Source organism: Triticum dicoccoides, chromosome 3A (assembly GCF_002162155.2).
Source record: "Triticum dicoccoides isolate Atlit2015 ecotype Zavitan chromosome 3A, WEW_v2.0, whole genome shotgun sequence".
Taxonomy (NCBI): Eukaryota; Viridiplantae; Streptophyta; class Magnoliopsida; order Poales; family Poaceae; genus Triticum; species Triticum dicoccoides.
The window spans coordinates 466,032,424-466,044,247 of NC_041384.1; positions in this window are offsets into that span (position 1 = coordinate 466,032,424).

The following is an 11,824-nucleotide window of genomic DNA, read 5'->3' on the forward strand; positions in this document are numbered from 1 at the left end:
TAACTGGTTCATCATCAGACATATCCTCAGGAATAGCCCTTGGCCCCCTTCTCACTGATAGTTTTGGCAAAATGCCAGGTTTTCTAGTATTACATCCTTTGATGTTATGGCCCTGTTCATGGCAGTATGAACATGTTATTGTGCCTCCATGTATGGTCAATACCTTTGTGCCATCTTTATTTTCAATCTCATAAGGCTGCTTTCTCCTACTCTTGTTTGAAGGCCTCCCAACTTTCTTTTCATAGACAGGTTGTTTGATTTCACAAGCATTCATCTTCTCCCACTCACTCCTATCTCTGCAAGGCTTGATAATTGGCTTGTATGCTAACTTGAATGCTTCTATACTGTAGCAGGAGTGCACCAAACTCTCTAGGTCAATTCTCTCATGTCTACAGCATGCAATTGCTAACTGCACTAAGATCCCACATTTTGCATGTACAACTCTCTTCCTTGAGGTCAACAATGTATGTCTTGCTCCTGTTGTCAACCTGGAAGATGCCATCACCAGCCCCTGAAACCATGCATGTAGCTGCCAGCTCTATATTCTTTTCAATTCTTTTTCTTATTTTTGGGCATACAGAACCAGGCCAGTTCTTTGTCTCTTTTCTTTTGTTGTAGAATCTGACCATGAGCTGGGTTTTGATCTTCTCAATCATTGATCTGAGATGCATCTCCCTAGCCTCAAGAATATATTTGTTGAAAACCTCACAATTGTTGTTCAGAAGGATATCACACTTGACCAAGTCTCTTTGGAAGCCCCTAACCCAAGTGTTGGGTGGTAGCTGCTCAAGACATTTGTATGCTTCTAGGCTGATGACCTTCATTTCCTCCATGCTTGCAGCCCACAGCTCTGGTGTTGTGCTCCTTGCACACTTCCATAACTGGTTCTTAAGAACATCTCCTTTGTGTGTTTGCTGAAAATTCTGCCATATATGCCTAACACAGTGTTTGTGCTCTACATCAGGAAAGTGTTGCCTCACTTCCTTGATTAGCCCCTTTTGCTTGTCTGACATTATAGTCCATGGCTCTGTGTTCAGAATTCCCAAGTCACTCTTCAGGTTTGACAGAAACCATTTCCATGTGTCAGTGTTCTCTACCTCAACAACAGCAAAAGCTAGAGGGTAAATGCAGTCATTAGGATCCATTCCAACAGCACACAGCATAACACCTCCATACTTTGTCTTCAGGTGGCATCCAACCAAACAGATGACAGGCCTACAGGCTTGCATGAAACCCCTTTTGCAGGTATCCAAAAAGAAATAACAACTTCCAAATATGCCATCATTGACACCTACATAGAAAGAGCTGCCAGGGTTTGATCTTTTGAATTCTGCTGCATAATCCCACATACTGTTATACTGCTCTAACTCATCTCCTTTAATGACTTTCTTCACTAGTCTCCTGGCCCTTCTAAGTTTGCTCCTTGTTGTTGTCATGTTCCAGTCCTTCTGAACAACCCTTGAAAAATTCTTCATGTTCATGTTTTCATCTGCTCTGAATGAATCAAGATACTTTCCTGCCATGAAGGGAGTAGTCAATGACTTGACACTCCATTTCTTTATGCAGGTATGATTTGGGTTATACTTCTTGATCATGAAGCAGTTGATTCTCCCATCAAATGATGCATACAAAGATCATGGACACCCAACTTCACAAATGCCTTTAACTCTTTTCCTATCAATTCTAGGGCACTTGATGTCAACCCTTTCATGACAGCTATACTCCTTGATAACCCTCCTCAGTAACTGAACACTAGCAAATGTCTGACCCACTTTGAACTCTGGTTTAGCCAGGTCCTCTTCGTTGAAACTTTTGAAATTCAGCTTAACCTTATCTTCATCAGATGAAGGCAAGCACATGTCCACATCTTCAGTAGGATCATCAGCTTCTTCTTGGACTTCTTTACCTTTGCCTTTGTCACAATCAACATTGTTGTCAAACAAGTCATCATCATCTTGCAGATCAATGTCTGAACCAATAATTTGTGGAATGTAATCTTCATCTGAATCCTGCATTACTGAACAACAAACTGTGTCTGCTACATCCATGTTCAAACACCTAGAGGATTTCCTGAAGGAAATATGCCCTAGAGGCAATAATAAAGTTATTATTTATTTCCTTATATCATGATAAATGTTTATTATTCATGCTAGAATTGTATTAACAGGAAACATAATACATGTGTGAATACATAGACAAACAGAGTGTCACTAGTATGCCTCTACTTGACTAGCTCGTTGATCAAAGATGGTTATGTTTCCTAACCATAGACATGAGTTGTCATTTGATTAACGGGATCACATCATTAGGAGAATGATGTGATTGATTTGACCCATTCCGTTAGCTTAGCACTTGATCATTTAGTTTGTTGCTATTGCTTTCTTCATGACTTATACATGTTCCTATGACTATGAGATTATGCAACTCCCGTTTACCGAAGGAACAGTTTGTGTGCTACCAAACGTCACAACGTAACTGGGTGATTATAAAGGTGCTCTACAGGTGTCTCCAAAGGTACTTGTTGGGTTGGCGTATTTCGAGATTAGGATTTGTCACTCCGATTGTCGGAGAGGTATCTCTGGGCCCACTCGGTAATGCACATCACTATAAGCCTTGCAAGCATTGCAACTAATGAGTTAGTTGCAGGATGATGTGTTACGGAACGAGTAAAGAGACTTGCCGGTAACGAGATTGAACTAGGTATTGAGATACTGATGATCAAATCTCGGGCAAGTAACATACCGATGACAAAGGGAACAACGTATGTTGCTATGCGGTTTGACCGATAAAGATCTTCGTAGAATATGTAGGAGCCAATATGAGCATCCAGGTTCCGCTATTGGTTATTGACCGGAGACGTGTCTCGGTCATGTCTACATGGTTCTCGAACCCGTAGGGTCCGCACGCTTAAAGTTCCATGATGGTTATATTATGAGTTTATGTGTTTTGATGTACCGAAGGAGTTTAGAGTCCCGGATGAGATCGGGGACATGACGAGGAGTCTCGAAATGGTCGAGATGTAAAAATCGATATATTAGACGACTATATTCGGACATCGGAAAGGTTCTGAGTGATTCGGGTATTTTCGGGAGTACCGGGGAGTTACGGGAATTCGTATTGGGCCTTGGCCATATGGGAAAGGAGAGAAAGGCCTCAAAGGGTGGCCGCACCCCTCCCCATGGGCTGGTCCGAATTGGACTAGGGAGGAGGGGCGCCCCCTTCCTTCCTTCTTCTTTTCCCTTCCCTTTCCTTCCCTCCTACTCCTACTACTTGGAAGGGCTCCTAGTTCTACTAGGAAAGGGGGAATCCTACTCCCGGTGGGAGTAGGACTCCCCTAGGGCGCGCCATAGAGAGGGCCGGCCCCTCCCCTCCTCTACTCCTTTATATACGTGGCCAGGGGGCACCCCATAGACACAACAATTGATCCTTTGGATCTCTTAGCCGTGTGCGGTGCCCCCCTCCACCATAATCCACCCCGGTCATATCGTAGCGGTGCTTAGGCGGAGCCCTGCGTCGGTAGAACATCATCATCGTCACCACGCCATCGTGCTGATGGAACTCTCCCTCAAAGCTCGGCTGGATCGGAGTTCGAGGGACGTCATCGAGTTGAACATGTGCAGAACTCGGAGGTGCCGTGCGTTCGGTACTTGATCGGTCAGATCGTGAAGACGTACGACTACATCAACCGCGTTGATATAACGCTTCCGCGAACGGTCTACGAGGGTACATAGAAAACACTCTCCCCTCTTGTTGCTATGCATCACCATGATCCTGCGTGTGCGTAGGAAAATTTTGAAATTACTACGTTCCCCAATAGTGGCATCCGAGCCTAGGTTTTATGCGTTGATGTTATGCACGAATAGAACACAAGTGAGTTGTGGGCGATATAAGTCATACTGCTTACCAGCATGTCATACTTTGGTTCGGCGGTATTGTTGGATGAAGCGGCCCGGACCGACATTACGCGTACGCTTACGCGAAACTGGTTCTACCGACGTGCTTTGCACACAGGTGGCTGGCGGGTGTCAGTTTCTCCAACTTTAGTTGAACCAAGTGTGGCTACGCCCAGTCCTTGCAAAGGTTAAAACAGCACCAACTTGAAAAACTATTGTTGTGGTTTTGAAGCGTAGGTAAGAACGGTTCTTGCTCAGCCCGTAGCAGCCACGTAAAACTTGCAACAACAAAGTAGAGGACGTCTAACTTGTTTTTGCAGGGCATGTTGTGATGTGATATGGTCAAGACGTGATGAGATATAAGTTGTTATATGATATGATCATGTTTTGTTGAAGTTATCGGCAACAGGCAAAAGCCTTATGGTTATCTCTCTATTGCATAAGATGCAAGCGCCAAATAATTGCTTTACTTTATCGCTATGCGATAGCAATAGTTGCAAGAGCAATTGTTGGCGAGACAACCATGCGACGACACATTGATATAGATCAAGATGATGGAGATCATGGTGTCATGCCGGTGACGATGGAAATCATGATGATGTTTTGGAGATGGAGATCAAAGGCACAAGATGATGATGGCCATATCATGTCACATATATTGATTGCATGTGATGTTTATCTTTTATGCATCTTATCTTGCTTTGATTGACGGTAGCATTACAAGATGATCTCTCACTAAATTTCAAGATAAAAGTGCTCTCCCTGAGTATGCACCGTTGCCAAAGTTCGTCGTGCCCAGACACCACGTGATGATTGGGTGTGATAAGCTCTACGTCCATCTACAACGGGTGCAAGCCAGTTTTTGCACACGCAGAATACTCAGGTTAAGCTTGACGAGCCTAGCATATGCAGATATGGCCTCGGAACACTGAGACCGAAAGGTCGAGCGTGAATCATATAGTAGATATGATCAACATATTTGATGTTCACCATTGAAAGCTACTCCATTTCACGTGATGATCGGTTATGGTTTAGTTGATTTGGATCACGTGATCACTTAGAAGATTAGAGGGATGTCTTTCTAAGTGGGAGTTCTTAAGTAATATGATTAATTGAACTTAAATTTATCATGAACTTAGTCCTGGTAGTATTAGCATATCTATGTTGTAGATCAATAGCTCGCGTTTAGCTCCCCTATTTTATTTTTGATATGTTCCTAGAGAAAACTAAGTTGAAGATGTTAGTAGCAATGATGCGGATTGGATCCGTGATCTGAGATTTATCCTCATTGCTGCACGGAAGAATTATGCCCTTAATGCACCGCTAGGTGACAGACCTATTGCAGGAGCAGATGCAGACGTCATGAACGTTTGGATAGCTCAATATGATGACTACTTGATAGTTTAGTGCACCATGCTTAACAACTTAGAATCGGGACTTCAAAGACATTTTGAACGTCATGGATCATATGGATGTTCCGAGAGTTGAAGTTAATATTTCAAGCAAATACCCGAGTTGAGAGATATGAAGTCTCCAACAAGTTCTATAGCTAAAAGATGGAGGAGAATAACTCAAGCAGTGAGCATGTGTTCAGATTGTCTGGGTACTACAATCGCTTGAATCAAGTGGGAGTTAATCTTCCAGATAAAATAGTGATTGAAAGAATTCTCTAGTCACCACCACCAAGTTAGTAGAACTTCGTGATGAACTATAGTATGCAAGGGATGATGAAAACGATTCCCGAGCTTTTCATGATGATGAAAGCGATGATAGGTAGAAATCAAGAAAGAGCATCAAGTGTTGATGATTAACAAGACCACTAGTTTCAATAAAAGGGCAAAGGGAAAGAAAGGGAACTTCAAGAAGAACGGCAAGCAAGTTGCTGCTCAAGTGAAGAAGCCCAAGTCTGGTCCTAAGACTGAGACTAAGTGCTTCTACTGCAAAGGGACTGGTCACTGGAAGCAGAACTGCCCCAAGTATTTGGCGGATAATAAGGATGGCAAAGTGAACAAAGGTATATTTGATATACAGATTATTGATGTGTATTTTACTAGTGTTCATAGCAACCCCTCGGTATTTGATACTGGTTCAGTTGCTAAGAGTAGTAACTCGAAACGGGAGTTGCAGAATGAATAGAGACTAGTTAAAGTGACGATGTGTGTTGGAAGTGGTTCCAAGATTGATATGATCATCATCGCACACTCCATATACTTTTGGGATTAGTGTTAAACCTAAATAAATGTTATTTGGTGTTTGCGTTGAGCATGAATATGATTTGATCATGTTTATTGCAAAACGGTTATTCATTTAAGTTAGAGAATAATTGTTGTTGTGTTTACATGAATAAAACCTTCTATGGTCATACACCCAATGAAAATGGTTCGTTGGATCTCGATCGTAGTGATACACATATTCATAATATTGAAACCAAAAGATGCAAAGTTAATAATGATAGTGCAACTTATTTGTGGCACTGCCGTTTAGGTCATATTGGTGTAAAGCGCATGAAGAAACTCCATGCTGATGGACTTTTGGAATCACTTGATTATGAATCACTTGATTCTTACGAGCCATGCCTCATGGGCAAGATGACTAAGACTCCGTTCTCCGGAACAATGGAGCGAGCAACTGACTTATTGGAAATAATACATACTGATGTATGCGGTCCGATGAGTGTTAAGGCTCACGGCAAGTATCGTTATTTTTTGATCTTCACAGATGATTTGAGCAGATATGAGTATATCTACTTGATGAAACACAAGTCTGAAATATTTGAAAAGTTCAAAGAATTTCAGAGTGAAGTGGAGAATCATCGCAACAAAAATAAAAGTTTCTACGATATGATCGCAGAAGTAAAATATTTGAGTTGCGAGTTTGGCCTTCAGTTAAAACAATGTGAAATAGTTTCACTACTCACGCCACCTGGAACACCACAGTGTAATGGTGTGTCTGAACGTCATAACCATGCTTTATTAGATATGGTGCGATCTATGATGTCTCTTACTGATCTACCACTATCGTTTTGGGGTTATGCATTAGAGATAGCTACATTCACGTTAAATAGGGCACCATCTAAATCCGTGGAGATGACACCGTATGAACTGTGGTTTGGCGAGAAACCTAAGCTGTTGTTTCTTAAAGTTTGGGCCTGCGATGCTTATGTGAAAAAGTTTCAACATGATAAGCTTGAACCCAAATCGAAGAAGTAAATCTTCATAGGATACCCAAAAGAAAATGTTGGGTACACCTTCTATCACAGATCCGAAGGCAAGTTATTCGTTGCTTTGAATGGATCCTTTCTAGAGAAGGAGTTTCTCTCGAAAGAAGTGAGTGGGAGGAAAGTAGAACTTGATGAGGTAACTGTACCTGCTCCCTTATTGGAAAGTAGTTCATCACAGAAATCTGTTCCTGTGACTACTACACCAATTAGTGAGGAAGCTAATGATGATGATCGTGTAACTTCAGATCAAGTTACTACCGAACCTCGTAGGTAAAACAGAGTAAGATCCGCACCAGAGTGGTACGGTTATCCTGTTCTAGAGGTCATGTTACTTGACCATGACGAGCCTACGAACTATGAGGAAGCGATGATGAGCCCAGATTTCGCGAAATGGCTTGAGGCCATGAAATCTGAGATGAGATCCATGTATGAGAACAAAGTATGGACTTTGATTGACTTGCCCAATGATCGGCGAGCCATTGAGATTAAATGGATCTTCTAGAGGAAGATGGACGCTGATAGTAGTGTTACTATCTACAAAGCTAGAATTGTCGCAAAAAGGTTTTTCGACAAGTTCAAGGTGTTGACCATGATGAGAGTTTCTCACTCGTATCTATGCTTAAGTCTGTCCGAATCATGTTAGCAATTGCCGCATTTTATGAAATCTGGCAAATGGATAAACAAAACTGCATTCCTTAATGGATTTATTAAAGAAGAGTTGTATATGATGCAACCAGAAGGTTTTGTCAATCCTAAAGGTACTAAGAAAATATGCAAGCTCCAGCGGTCCATCTATGGACTGGTGCAAGCATCTCAGAGTTGGAATATACGCTTTGATAAGTTGATCAAAGCATATAGTTTTATACAGACTTACGGTGAAGCCTATATTTACAAGAGAGTGAGTGGGAGCACTACATCATTTCTGATAAGTATATGTGAATGACATATTGTTGATCGGAGATAATGTAGAATTATTCTGCAAAGCATAAAGGAGTGTTTGAAAGGAGTTTTTCAAAGAAAGGCCCCGGTGAAGTTGCTTACATATTGAGCATCAAGATCTATAGAGATAGATCAAGACGCTTGATAAGTTTTTCAATGAGTACATACCTTGACAAGATTTTGAAGTAGTTCAAAATGGAACAGTTAAAGAAAGAGTTCTTGCCTGTGTTACAAGGTGTGAAACTGAGAAAGACTCAAAGCCCGACCACGGCAGAAGATAGAAAGAGAATGAAACTCATTCCCTATGCCTTGGCTATAGGTTCTATAAAATATGCCATGCTGTGTACCAGATCTATTGTATACCCTACACTGTTTTTGGCAAGGGAGTACAATAGTGATCTAGGAGTAGAACACTGGACAGCGGTCAAAATTATCCTCAGTGGAATAAGGATATGTTTCTCGATTATGGAGGTGACAAAAAGGTTCGTCGTAAAGGGTTACGTTGATGCAAATTTTGACACTGATCCAGATGACTCTAAATCTCAATCTGGATACATATTGAAAGTGGGAGAAATTAGTTAGAGTAGCTCCGTGCAGAGCATTGTTGACATAGAAATGTGCAAAATACTTACGGATCTGAATGTGGCAGACCCGTTGACTAAACTTCTCTCACAAGCAAAACATGATCACACCTTAGTACCCTTTGGGTGTTAATCACATAGCGATGTGAACTAGATTATTGACTCTAGTAAACCCTTTGGGTGTTGGTCACATGTCGATGTGAACTATGGTGTTAATCACATGGTGATGTGAACTATTGGTATTAAATCACATGGCGATGTGAACTAGATTATTGACTCTAGTGCAAGTGGGAGACTGAAGGAAATATGCCCTAGAGGCAATAATAAAGTTATTATTTATTTCCTTATATCATGATAAATGTTTATTATTCATGCTAGAGTTGTATTAACAGGAAACATAATACATGTGTGAATACATAGACAAACAGAGTGTCACTAGTATGCCTCTACTTGACTAGCTCGTTGATCAAAGATGGTTATGTTTCCTAACCATAGACATGAGTTGTCATTTGATTAACGGGATCACATCATTAGTAGAATGATGTGATTGACTTGACCCATTCCATTAGCTTAGCACTTGATCATTTAGTTTGTTGCTATTGCTTTCTTCATGACTTATACATGTTCCTATGACTATGAGATTATGCAACTCCCGTTTACCGGAGGAACACTTTGTGTGCTACCAAACGTCACAACGTAACTGGGTGATTATAAAGGTGCTCTACAGGTGTCTCCAAAGGTACTTGTTGGGTTGGCGTATTTCGAGATTAGGATTTGTCACTCCGATTGTCGGAGAGGTATCTCTGGGCCCACTCGGTAATGCACATCACTATAAGCCTTGCAAGCATTGCAACTAATGAGTTAGTTGCAGGATGATGTGTTACGGAACGAGTAAAGAGACTTGCCGGTAATGAGATTGAACTAGGTATTGAGATACCGATGATCGAATCTCGGGCAAGTAACATACCGATGACAAAGGAAACAACGTATGTTGTTATGCGGTTTGACCGATAAAGATCTTCGTAGAATATGTAGGAGCCAATATGAGCATCCAGGTTCCGCTATTGGTTATTGACCGGAGACGTGTCTCGGTCATGTCTACATAGTTCTCGAACCCGTATGGTCCGCACGCTTAAAGTTCGATGACGGTTATATTATGAGTTTATGTGTTTTGATGTACCGAAGCAGTTCGGAGTCCCGGATGAGATCGGGGACATGACGAGGAGTCTCGAAATGGTCGAGACGTAAAAATCGATATATTAGACGACTATATTCGGACATCGGAAAGGTTCCGAGTGATTCGGGTATTTTCGGGAGTACCGGGGAGTTACGGGAATTCGTATTGGGCCTTAATGGGCCATACGAGAAAGGAGAGAAAGGCCTCAAAGGGTGGCCGCACCCCTCCCCATGGGCTGGTCCGAATTGGACTAGGGAGGAGGGGCGCCCCCTTCCTTCCTTCTCCTTTTCCCTTCCCTTTCCTTCCCTCCTACTCCTACTACTTGGAAGGGCTCCTAGTTCTACTAGGAAAGGGGGAATCCTACTCCCGGTGGGAGTAGGACTCCCCTAGGGCGCGCCATAGAGAGGGTCGGCCCTTCCCCTCCTCCACTCCTTTATATACGTGGCCAGGGGCACCCCATAGACACAATAATTGATCTTTTGGATCTCTTAGCCATGTGTGGTGCCCCCCTCCACCATAATCCACCTCGGTCATATTGTAGCGGTGCTTAGGCGGAGCCCTGTGTCGGTAGAACATCATCATCGTCACCACGCCGTCGTGCTGATGGAACTCTCCCTCAAAGCTCGACTGGATCGGAGTTCGAGGGACGTCATCGAGTTGAACATGTGCAGAACTCGGAGGTGCCGTGCGTTCGGTACTTGATCGGTCAGATCGTGAAGACGTACGACTACATCAACTGCGTTGATATAACGCTTCCATGAACGGTCTACGAGGGTACGTAGACAACACTCTCCCCTCTTGTTGCTATGCATCACCATGATCCTGCGTGTGCATAGAATTTTTTTGAAATTACTATGTTCCCCAACATTTCCTGGCCCTAAACCCAAACTGAGATGAAAGGTAAGTAGTTCCTGGCTGAGGTGGACTTGGTATGAAATCATCTTCTTCTGACTCTGCTCCACTGTCTGACTCTGTTTCATCTGGCTCATGCTCTTGTTCAGGCTCATGCTCTTGATCATGCTGAGGCAGCTCCTGTTCCACTTGAGGGAGCTCAGCCTGTTCCTGTTCCACCAGAGTGAGCTCAGCCTGCTCCTCTTATTGTTGTTGTGTTTGCTCTTCTTGCTGGTGTGCCTTCTCCTTCTTTGGCCTAATGCAACTGAACCTGATAATTGAAGGATCCTCATCATCAGAGTGAACTTGAACAAGAGAAATATATGATCTCATGCTCTCATCATGATCAAGGAAAACCTATTGGAAGTGGTTGCCATTCAGAACACAATCCTTCATGTTTTCTGTCATAGTGTTGTCCCCTATCTTAATCTCTCTTAATCCATTCCTATACACTATCAATCCAGGAACACATCAATAAGCTCTGATCCTGCCCTCAAACTCATACCCAATTTTCTCAACCAGACTAGCAACAACAGTAGGTGTCCAGTTATCTATGTCACAATAGTCATACCAAATGGAGTGGCCTTTGTGGTAATCCCCATGCTTGCCTGCACAAAGGAAATAGCCACCATGTATGACCTCAACAGAGAAGTAGTTGCTTAGGGGTCCTGCAAAACATTCAAAGTTGCAATGTTCAGACAAGATAAACAGAGACATTTATGAAGGTTCAGTCAAGCTGAAAATATTCAGTTAACTCCAAAAGTTCAGTTACTGTATCAAACCACCAATAGCTCAGTTAGCTGATTAAGTAGGACCTAACCAAGGGTACTGAGCAAGTAGTAAAGTAATGTAATTGGACCAAAACAAGCAAAGTGTCAATGTTCAGTTATTGTACTAAATCAAGTTCAGACATTTCAATATTCAAACAGGTTAACACATATATATTCAGTTATCTTACAGAGCAAATTTCATACATGTTGCAGAAAGAAAGCACGGATTCATGGCCTCCACTGACCAAATATAGGATCTTTCATGGGCAAAATGATCATCTCATGCGCAAAACGCATCTCTTATCATGATCAACAATCAGTCCATATAAAGCAAAGAAACAGGGGAGAAGCTA